This window comes from Echinops telfairi, unplaced genomic scaffold, assembly GCF_000313985.2.
Source record: "Echinops telfairi isolate 266 unplaced genomic scaffold, ASM31398v2 ScPeMD7_7410;HRSCAF=8448, whole genome shotgun sequence".
NCBI classification, from domain to species: domain Eukaryota; kingdom Metazoa; phylum Chordata; class Mammalia; order Afrosoricida; family Tenrecidae; genus Echinops; species Echinops telfairi.
In genome coordinates, this window is record NW_022111310.1 from 10187245 (window position 1) to 10199399 (window position 12155).

Sequence of the window (12155 nt, forward strand, 5' to 3'; positions counted from 1 at the left end):
AACAATTGGTCTAGTTTCTTGTTACCCGACTTCTCTCCTAGGGAATATCCTAACACCACTGTAGAAAAAGGCCTTGTGGGCCTACTCATCAGACATAGATGGGCATTCCCTGAATGTCCATTTGGGTTCATGCTGAGACTTATATATGTAAAACTCCACAAATGTTGGATGTGAAGTCATTGGTAGCTGCATTAGTCAGCGAGTGCCTCATGACAGCCCCATGCCTGATAGTTGAAAATACTTCCCAGCCCTGTCCATTCCCATGAAGAACTGCACATTGTGATCCACTGCTGTACACTCAAAATTATTAAATACACGTCTCTTTCCTTGCCTTGCAAACCATATCATACATGGTGATCCTGGATTGTTTCTTAGATTTTCAGAGGAAACCTTTCTCTCAGATATAAGTGAAACTTCAAACTACGCCTAATTTAAATCCTTATGAACAAGTCAGATTTCCATGTTTAATTAATCTAATGATGAATTCTCTGAAGATAAGTCTGAACTTAGCGGGGTACTGTTGATAAGCATTCCTTCTTGAAAACAGAATGGGTCCTTAAGAATTCCCCTGCTGGAAGGACTTCTAGAAGGGACAAATTTGATATCTCAAGTTCATTCCCTGTTTCACTGGGCTCGGACTAAGTTTGGCTGTGGTAACAAATGACTCCCAAGTGCTAGCAACTCGCAGAAATAAAGGCTCTCCACTGGGCATTATGTGTCCATCCGAGTTGATCTTGGCTTAGTGTCATTTCCACAAGGGACCCATGAGCAGAGAGCAGCCCCTCTCTAGGATCTGCCAAAGAGTTAGGTTCACCCTGTGACTGATAGAAATTGCCACATGTTTCTAAGTAGGAGGATGAATAACGTCATGAAATCTGAGCTTGAAATGATGACTCCACTGCTGGGGTGGAGGCTGTGTGCGTGGGAGAGGAAGAGCTCGTGGTGGGGGAGCCCATGGCAAGGCCTATGCCAGGTGTTACAGAGAGGACAAGTAATGATCGTCAGTCCAAAGGTGTTTCCGGCCTTCCGTAGCCCTGGACACAGTGACAGTATAGCTTGCACCTTTCCTCCAATACTGTGTACAACCTAGTGAAAGAAAAGGCCAGCAAGATTAATGACCAGTTGCCGACTCCTGGAATGCACAGTGATGCGGGCCACCACACAGAAAGTCCAACAAAGACTTCTGCTTGTGTAAAAGGACCCGCCAGCCCAGAAATACCTTCGGGTTCTTGGACAGAGAGAACCCTTGCCAGCCTGGGCCCTGCAGCAGCAGGAGGTCAGCATCTTAGCAAATGGATTTTTGTCCTCTTGCACCTGTCAGTGTCTCAGTAACGTCCGCTAATCTCTCCGTCTCATTTGTTTCAGGGCTTGCTTTGCATTGGTGGGAACAACTGGCAGTTCAGGCAATTATGAGTAAAGAGGCACCCTCCTCAAATGAACCATAAGACTTTATTTTCCGGAAGCTGCCTGGGTCATCTCCTGTGATTATACTTTGGGCTTTGCCAGCGCCATGTTCCTGCCTTTGTGGGATGCATCCTTTGGAATGTTAAAGAGCAAGCCTATGACTTAGAGGAAGGAGCTGAGGGACTTAGGCATTTAAATGGGCTCTTTGTAATCTCTCTCTCTCTGTGGTTCACTGAGCAAACTAGCCTTATAGCACAGCATTGATCATTCCTCTCACAGCCTTGTGGAGAAGAATGAGCAAGCTGTGCGAGATTTATCTCCAGGCTGGACTCTCCTCCAGCTGTGAATGACAGAGTCAAAGGAGGCTGTCAGGGCAGCCCTGTTGGTGGGGCAGGGGTTGGATGTGGGGCTGGCGCTGGGAAGATGCATTCTCCAGCTTCTTCGGGGCCAGGAGTCACAGGAGGGATTGCAAGAGAACTGTCACTATTGGTTGCCCTAAACCCTCAGCAAAAAGAAAAAAAGAAGGGAGTCTTAAGATGGACAAGCAGAGAAGGAATAAAACCTTCATCTTTTACTATGATTCTTCCCCATTCAGTTCCAGAAGCCAGGCCCTGTCCACATCTGTGAGCCTTCAGCTCAGCTCAAGGGATCCCTGGGTTAGGAGCCTTCTCAGATTTCAGGAGTCCAGCAAGGCTTTGGAATGCTTGCCAGGGAGGAATTCAAACATCAAAAGGTTCAAAGGTAGTTGGAACAATCCAGTCCTCAAGTTGTCGGAAGCCAGACATGTCTTCTCAGTTCTATTTTTACTACTTTTGCAGTGAGGGTCAGTGATGCTCAGAATCCAGGAGGCTCTCAACCTTTAGGTAAAAAATTAAGATAATGCTCCAGAACACTGACTTTCTTCCATGAAAGTTTTAATTTTTACAAGCCAGTAGGGGAGGAAAAGTGGTTCTTTTATCTGAAACTCAGAATTGTTTTAGTGATGCTCATAATGGAACATTGTAAATCTAGGGAGCCAAGGTTCACATACGGGGCTCTTAGCATTTGACATATTTTTATTTTGGGTCCAAATGAAGTACATTCTTAATAGGGAAGCCAACACTTCCTGCCTTCAATCAGAGATAATACCAGAGGGAGATAATATTCTGAAACAGCAAGTTACATTTCAACTTAAGATAAATAGGCCTCTAGTAAAATTTCACCCATTCTGGTTTCAAAACATGCCACACTCAAGGTCAATTAATTGTACTTGCAACTTTACTCCAATCAAGAGGGTGAACTAACATCAAAACTACCTTGCAAAATGAAAATTTATCTCTAATCAGTGTCTTTTTTTTTTCTTTCCTGGGCTATTTCTCATCTGAAAGAAATATGTATGCATTATTCAAAAATTAGAAAGGAAAGGAAGAATGGATTAACCATGGGACACGACAGTGTACCGACACATTTAAAATGTGATTCCTACATGAGTATGTAGGTAATGATGGTTTCTACAGCAACTGTGACCTTGCAATTGAGCCTGAGAGTGCGCTTTTCGAGCCATGTCTGAGCCTCCAAGATGAGTGAGGCCTTGAGTTCGTGCTTTTCTCTCACCAGTTCATATCTGAAGACCCACTGGGGACATGGAGACGGAGAAGGCATGGTGCTGCCCTCAAGGAGAGTATATTCCAGGGGGTTGAGGCCAAAGTACGTGAATGTGGAAAGTTTCCCAGCTTTATTAGAATCTCAGTTTTGCTCATTTACTAGGTAGGCATAAAAATATCTCTTCTGCATCTTCAAGAAGGGGGGAAGAGAAGGAAAGAGGAAGGAGAGAGAGGGATTAAGAGAGAATGACTGGGAAGAATTTTGAATAATTGTATCTGATTAAAAGGCTCTCTGTGTATATTAATGGCTGTAGCCTACTTTTAACACTGACAGGAGGTCTTTCTGAGAGGTAGCCAGTGTAGAACCCTATGACAAATATCCCTTACATTACTCTTTTTTCTTCTGGTTGCCTAGAAACTATAATCATCTTATTTTCGTAGTCCTTGATCTCTTTCGCTTGCCTGTCTGTTCAGGGATCGGATGCAGAACTGCAGGAGCAGATGGTACGTCTGAGGATTGCCCCCTTGGCATAGGCAGCTTCACCTTCATCGTATCATTCGATCCTCAGAAAACTGTGCGATTTCCTCCTCTCATTGTTGCACAAGAAGCATGCATCTCAGAGATGTGATGGTATTGTTTCTGAGATCCCAGAGCTGAGAGACAACAGAATGGGGATTCGAATGACCTGTTTCTACTCTGGTTTTAATTTATTTAATTCATATAAATTTAATTAATTAATATTATTATTATTTGGCTAGAGGGAGGTAAACATAAACAAAAAAGCCTTGGTGGGACAATGAGTAAGTGTTCAGCTGCTAACTGAAAAGTTAGTATTCCAACTTATTTGTAGGTCCACATGAAAAAAGACTTGGTAATCTACTCCCATAAAGATGAAAAACAAAACCAAACCCTGCTATTATCAAGTCAATTCCAATTTATAGCAATTTGTTAGGACAGATAGGATAGGCCTGCTTAAAGGAAAAGACTGCATACATCTTTCTCCTCTGGAGCAGCAAGTACATTCGAACCATTGACCTTTCCATTAGCAGGCAGGCTGTGTTCTAATGTCTGTATCATCAGTACTCCACTAGAAATATTACAGCCTAGGAATCCCTGTGAGGCAGATTCTACCTTGTCCTGTAGGTCACCATCAGTTGAAATGAACTCAGTAGCACAAAACCACCACTACCACAAGAGAAGACATGAACAAATGGGTTAAGATCCTGGGTGCGTCCTGTGGATCTCTGAACTTTCCCTCTGTTTTTAGTCCTTCCTATTTAACATGTGACTGGTGCCCAGACTATGGCCAGGCGGTGTTCCTAAATCTAGGATATGGGCACATGGTACGAATAGTGTGGTGACCCGAGTTCAAATCTCAACTCCCAAACTTATTAAAATGAGCTCTACTTTTTTTCCTTATCAGCAAAGTGGTGATAATAGCATGGATCGCTCAATAGGATTCAACAGGAACTCTCTATTCGAGTGTCATTAAGTCACCTGGCATATAGTTGCCCAGAAATCTGAACTTGGATACAAGTTCTGACTCTAGGCTCTTGTGGGATCAGCTCAGAACTAGCTGTGCCCAATGAACCGAGGTATGGTCAGGTCCCTCTTGTGATGGATTTGGCAGAAGGAAAGCCCAAATGTCCATGCCTAAGAACCTCACCTGCAGATGGGGCATCAAATGGAATACTTTACTACTACAAGGAATCCAAGAATCCATCTAGTTCAGTGGGGTTTTTTCTTTCTTTCTTTTTATTACTGTATTTAAATCATGAATGGCTATGTTTAAAATAAGGAGTCCCTGGACAGTGCAAATAAGGATCCTTGGTGGTGCAGTGGTTCAAGCATTGGGTTGCTAATGGTAAAATTGGTAGTTTAAACCCACCCATTTCATGGGAGTAAGAGGAGTTTGTCTGCTCCTGGAAAAACGTGCAGGCTTGGAAACCCTATGGAGCAGTTCTGGTATATCCTACAGGGTCAAGACAAGATGAATCAGAATCAATTCGGTGACAGTAGCTTTGGGTAGTGCAAATGGCTAATCAGTTGACCAAAAAATTGGTAGCTTGAATCTAACCAGATTCATATTGAAATAAATACTTGATGGTTTGTTTCCAAAAAGGCAGAGCCTTGAAACATCACGGAGCTGTTCTATTATGTATCTATGGGGCCACGTTGAATAGGAATAGACGCAATGATAACTAGTTTGTTGCAAATCTGGAAGAACAAACAAAGCCATAATATAGGAAAACGACCAGAGAGGAGCTTTTCTGTATATACCCTGCAAGGTTAGACTCTCGTCAAGTCCAACTTTCTCAAGTCCTGGGGTTTTGAGGAAGAAGGTTTTAAAACCACCTGTACTTCTAACAATCTCATTTTCTATATGAGGAAACCAAGAGGGAGTTATTTACTAAAGTGATCATCTTTTTAAGTATACAAACACATCCTTTTCAATAGCTTTCCTTGATAGTATATTAACCATATAGAAATGTGAGAGAAAGAAGACATATTCCTAATATTTTAATTTTTCTTTCTTCCTTGAGTTTTTGTGGAGATTACATCAGAATAACTGTGTTCGCCTGGGCTACAGTACAAACGAAAGCAGCTCTCTGAAACAGCTTTTGTAATTCATCTTCAAGAAATAACAGCTATGCACTTAGTATGTATCTAGACCCTGAAAAGAAATCTTTCTCTTCTGGAAAGATAATCATATTAGAACATAAATTATAAGCAATCGATTGACTAAATAATAGAATAGTTAAACAACAGTAATACTTCTGCTCTGTGAAATATTACTTACCTGTTAAAGGTGATTTTATGCATGAAATGCTGAGCAGTATCTTCAACAAAAGTATGTTCAAGGCCTAAACCGTGAAAACTGCTAGCTATAACTAAGATCAAAGAGTAAAGAAAAGCTACCCCATGTTCAGTATTAGAAATCTTAAGTTTATTCATATTTGATCAATAGCATAAATGCAGTCCTATAAAAATCCCAACAGGGTTGTAAACTAGAAACTATTAATTAAGATGGTTCTAAAATTTACATGGAATTATAATTGCTAAAGCGATTTATAATAAAAACAAAAGGGAATTCTATTACCTGATTTCAAGATTTAGAAAACTGCCATAATTAGGTTATATTATATTAACATAAGACTAGACCTCTAACTCAATGGGAGGATAAAGAGTGCCTAGAGTGGACTCACCTACTTCCCATGGCGATTTACTGCAGGAAAGACTGGCTTTTCAAAAAGTGATGTAAGAACAGTTGGATATTGAAATGGGGGAAGCTAAACTTGACCTTTACACATAAAATCAACTCAAAATGAATCTAAAACCTGTACGTAAAAATGAAACTACATAATTTTCAGGACTGAACATTGGAGAACAATGCAGTAGTAGGCAAATTTTTTTGGCCTGCAAAATATGCTAATCATAATTAGACCTTATGAAAATAAAATAAATATTATTTGAAATGTACTGTATAGACTATAAAAAGGCAAGTGATCTAGACTCAATGAAAATGCCACCATGAATACTTATGACAAAAAAACTGTGTCTATATGACATATTTCTGTGCATGCTACAGGATCTTAGAAACTTTTCTTAACCAAATATATCAAAATGTTTAAACTACTCCCCATATGAGTCTATGCATTCCTAAAGTGGTGTTTCCTTCTCTCGAACCCTTCCCCAAAGATGTCTACACTTCTTGATTGACACCATATCAAAAATGAAAGTGTTGGCATGCTTGAGAGACTCAACAAGCTACCTTAAAACGTTCTTTTGAGTTTGGGAAACAAAAAAGCCCGAAGGGGCAAGATCATTGTGGATGGGCAAAGATTCCCCAGTGAAATTCTTGTAAGACAGGACTTGCTACCTGTCATGATGGGGAAAAAATTCCTTGACACATCTTTCCTGGCCTTTTTCTAACAAATGAAATTTTCAATTTTCTTAAAATTTCTCCCTAATCCACACCCCCCTCCCCACCCCTCCAGTCATCATCTGGAATCCTTCAAACAATCTATCAGATTAACACTCTGGAATTCCCCCAAACAGTCACCATAACCTTCTGAGTTGACCCCTCGACCTTGAACTTAAGGAGCACAGGAGATCCCCCATAAGCCACTGTTTTGATGGACCCTGCTCTCTGGATCATATTGGTAAATCCTCAGCTCCTCCCTGCTTATGGCTCATTGAATAAAATCATCATCATTCGTTTTGGTCTTGCTTAAAAGACTGATGTAACATTCAATGGCTACCTGAACTCTGGGCAATGCTTTTGGCCTCCCGGCATCCAAACGCTTGCTGAGGCCACTATGTTCACTTCAATTGTAACTATTAAACCATGTGAGGTCCCAAATCCAGTAGCATTTTTATCAGTGGTATTTCTATGGTCTTCTTCCACCAGTTTCTGGACTTCAGTCACAGTTTCTTCATTCGTAGGCATTAACAGTCTTCCCTATCTTGGCTCATCTTTGAGGTCTTTCCAACCTTCCTTAAAACATGTAATCTGCATGAAAACTGTTGCTTTTATGTGGGACAACAGTCTCATAAACTTCTTGCAAGTTTTTCATGGTTTTTCAAGGTATCCAATTGAATTTTTATTAAGATATTGATATTCGCCTTGAGTGCAAACCCTTTTATCCATGGAACAAAACAAACAAACAAATATCATCCCTTTTTTAAAGACACTGTAATAAGACTAAATAAGTGCATTACTGAGAGAGCATGACTATATCCATCCACTCATCACATTTATTGTTTGGAGTAAGTCTGTGCATTATGAACCGCGACCCTGGTAGCAATACTTCTGGACTTGCTCTTGTACATAAGCAACTCTGACAAATCAGCAGTAAAAAGGCCCAAGAACTGTGTGAACATGTGCTCAAGATGAGCAGTCCTCAGGGAATTCAAGTGCGGACATAATGGCATGTGCCTACACAGCTCTTGAACTGTGTCAACTAGAATGGGCAGAGTAAATTCAGGCATTTCAGAAAGAACAAAAAAAATAGGCCAACCACTTTGGAAAATAAATTGGCATTTTCTTGAAAAGTTAAAGATACACTCAGCTTATGACCAAGTAACCCCACTTCTAGATTTTTATACAAGGAAAATAAAAATGCCTCCAAAAAATTGGTCAGAGGTTCTTAACAATATCATAATTGATAGCTGAAGCCTAGAAACTAGAAATCTAAATGTTTGTCAACAGTTGAATGGACAAACAATGTGGAGCATTAACCAAGTTAGCAAAATGTTACCTGACATTAAAAAGTCACAAACATCTGATCTATGGGACAATAAATATGAATCCTTTAACTATTATATTGAATGAAAGAAACTAGATCAAAAAGAATGTATATTGTATTATTTTACGCAGATGAAAATGAAGAAAAGGCAAAAACTAAATTTTTAGCTAAGAAACGTGTACCAGTGGTTAACTGGGACCAAGGGGTGGGAATTGACTACAAATGACCCACAGTAGTTTGGGGGGTGATAGTCTTCCCTTGAGGATATCCATTTGTGAAAATTCACTAAATTCTATTTTTAAATGGGTATGGTGTATAATATGGTGTATAAATTACATGTCAATAAATTTTAGGAGGTTAAATATTTTATTATTTTAATATAAAAATATATTTAATAACTTTGAATAATAAATGCAAGAAAGAAAAATTATAGCTAATCTGATTGTTGTAATTTCTTAGAGTATGACAAGGAATAAATGGAGATGCAACAAAATCTACGAAGGGTTGTAATTAGCCATGATCTTTTTTCATACCCAACTATTTTTCATTGGGCTTTTATTTGAAAAGTTTTCCATCCACTGATGGCATACAAAGCACACACACACACACACACACAATCCCTACTCTTACACATCAAAGACATATGAATCAGCAACTATTTCAGACCCACACTTTGTGGAAATGACTCCATAATAGTAGCTGCAAAATTAATGGAGAGGCATAATAGATTTTTAAGGAAAGCTAAATTTTGAAGAGCAATGTCTTACAAAACATTGCCTAGGAAACTTATCTCACTGTCCTGTACAGAAACCAGACTCACAAAAATCACCATCACAGATTTGTGCTCTGGGTTCAACCTGAGATCTTATGGATTACGGTCTTGTCTTTGGAAACTCAATTCATCTAGAAGAATCTCAAAGTTAAGAAGCAAGATCCTTCTGTGTTGCAAAGATAGGATCAAATGAGAAACTGTTTCTTCATGAATTTCATGCTAAATCTCATCTCTGGGAGATTTATTCAAATCCTTCCAATCCAAGGACTCTTGTTTAATGTCTCCAAGGAAGGACATTTCAAAGTTTTGTTGAAGAGCAGTTCACACACCTTATTGTTAAGGATACACACGCACAGTAAAGAAAGTAATTTGAGTAGCCCATTGACACTTTTGAAGTTTGGATATGTAAAATCTCAGCAGCATAGCATGGTGCAATCTTAGGTCTATGCATCTTCATTCAATTCATTCTATTTATGTTACTACCTAGGGTTAACATCAAGCATGTTCTTTTCAAGTTTTCTAATTCCAGGTTTGCAATTCAACTAAAAAAAAAATCAAAGGCACCTAAAAACATTTTGTGGCTTAAAGTTTTCTTTTTTGAAATAAAAATGACTGCTGGAGATCTCTCCTCCCATATCTTATCAGCTCAACTACCTAGTGTGATTTGAGTCACCCAAACCTCAGTTTTAAAAAGAGAGAGTATGAGAGAGAGAAAAGAAAACCTTTGGTAAAGTAGGTGCCTTTGATCCTTTTCTGCTACTTATGAAAACTCACACTCTAGGTTTAACACATTCACAACGAGCAAGGATAATGAAGCACATGGGACACCCAGACGGAATTCCATGTCTGTTTCTTTAAAAATAAAAAACCCGCCCACAAGCACTATGGGCCAAGGGAAGAATAGACCAGACCAGCTAGGAGGGAACAGTGAGAAACAGTTGTGATTCCCGAGTTGGGAGATATTATTAAAAAGCAAACTGGGGAGCTCCCGTTTAGGATCTGAGGAGATTATTGATTCAAATCCTTTAAGACATTCTTCAAAGGGCTTCTTAAAAAGTTGCATTGTCTAAGGAGTTTGGGGCGGGTGTGTGTGTGAGAGAGAGACACACACACACAAGGGGGGGATTAGTGGCTGGGAGGGTCTTGTCTCTGTGAGGTAGAAGATGGCGAGCTGTGGAGAAGGACTGTGAATACCTTTAGCACGGTCTGGGGGACACAGGTGAGCACAGGACAGCTTCTCTGGATGCTGTTTGTGTTGCGGGACCCTGCAGCCCCCATCACAAGATGCGGTCTCTTCCTCTCTGCAAGATCTCCCCCTGTCCCCAGAGTGCTCTAGCTAAGAGTGCATGCTGTCAATCAGACTGTCTGGGTTTAAATACATGCTTAATGCCAGTTAATAGGCAAAATAATATCTCATTGGGTTGCTGGAATAAGTTAGATCTTTGAAGAAGGTTTTATATTCTTTTTGTGGTATGTGCCAAGTCAGCTGCACGACTTGTGGTCATTTTTAACTTAGTCAATTGTTGAGAGCTTTCTGGGCACTAGATGAATATGCTGGTCTTCTGATCATAATGCTGCATCCTTAAACAAATATAGGAGGGCCTGGAATAGCTTCCTCTACTTTTCCACTTGGTGATCTCGATCTCATTTTCAGCCCAGTTTAAATACCATCTCTTCCACAGAGACTCTCTTGAACCCAAATCGAGCTGATCACAAGTCCTCAGCATGGTCTGAGTGAATAGAGATTAGTACATGGTAGTGTCTTTGGATTCTTAGATTTTTGATGTCTGACATTGCAGTTTCCATGGTACGATGTAGTCTCTCCGCTGCACCTTTTCCTACTGTCACCAGAGGAAGCTAAGAGTACATGACAATTAACAAAGCCCTCTGTCATCGTATACATAACACATGCACATATACGAATGCATGCATGTATATGTGTGTAGTGTAATTTTTATTGTAAATCTCCTCAATTGGACTGTAAGTTCCATGAAGAAAGGGACTATTTTGATCATCCCTTCATCTATATCCCAACTGGTATCTTGGGTGCACAGTGGTTCCACATTGGACTATGGTCTGCATGGTTAGCCGTTCGAAACCCCGAGTCGATCCAGGGGATGAAGGATGGGCTTTCTACTCCCACAAAGAGTTAAGGATCTCAGAAACCCACAGAGAGGTCACTATGAGTCAGTATGTTAGGTTTGGGTCTTTATATCCCTGCATCCTAGGACAAAGAGTGGACACGGAAGTGTTCTTTCATTTTTATCGTCTCAAAGATCTGAAATTCCCTCCTAATTGTCTTTAGCTTCTTAAGAGCAGAGAGTGAATCTGATTTCTCTCCTAATTCCTCTTAACTTGTTCAAGAAATATTTGTTGAATTATGAAGGATTTTATAGGTTGAAATTCCATCTTTTGAAATTATGGATATGAGCTATAATTGGAGAATTAAACATGATTATTTCTATCCAGAAGCAGGAAGATCGACAGAAATCCCTTTGTGAGGTCATAATTGCTAGGAAGAAAGCCTTCAGAGTAAAAATGCTGAGCAGAATTTGAGACCAATCACTAACAATGTATTCCACTCTTTGAGCTTTTCTTTTCGGCACACACAAACTTGGTTTGATGGCTTTGACTGACTTGACCATGCCTTGAGGCAAAGAAATATGATAACTATGTACCTAGGGGTGGATTAAGACAAAATAAGGGGCCATCACAGGGCTCTGTCCAATTCTGGCTCTGTACAACTCCCTCTGGGTAAATCCTATAGCTTACACCTGTCCAAGGCAGCAGAAACCTAGACCATCACATCTGTCAATGACTACCCAAATAATTAAAGCCATCTGTGCCCAGTGTCCCAACACTTCTCAGAATCAGCACACAGCTCCATAATTTTGCCAAAATGAGAAATAGCTTCAGGACTATTGGTGACATGATTCTTTTTTAATTAAAGGGAAAAAACCTTAAAGAATATATTCTGTTTGATCTTGCTTGATCCCATCAAAAAAGTCCTGTTGAATACTGTAACTGAAATTTTAAGAAAGTCTTTAAGACAGAGTTGCAAAATGTCCATATCAAGTTAAAGGACCGTGCATGTATTTGCCTGAATTGCTTTGTTCAGCATATAGAATCCAACCTACCTGCTTTCT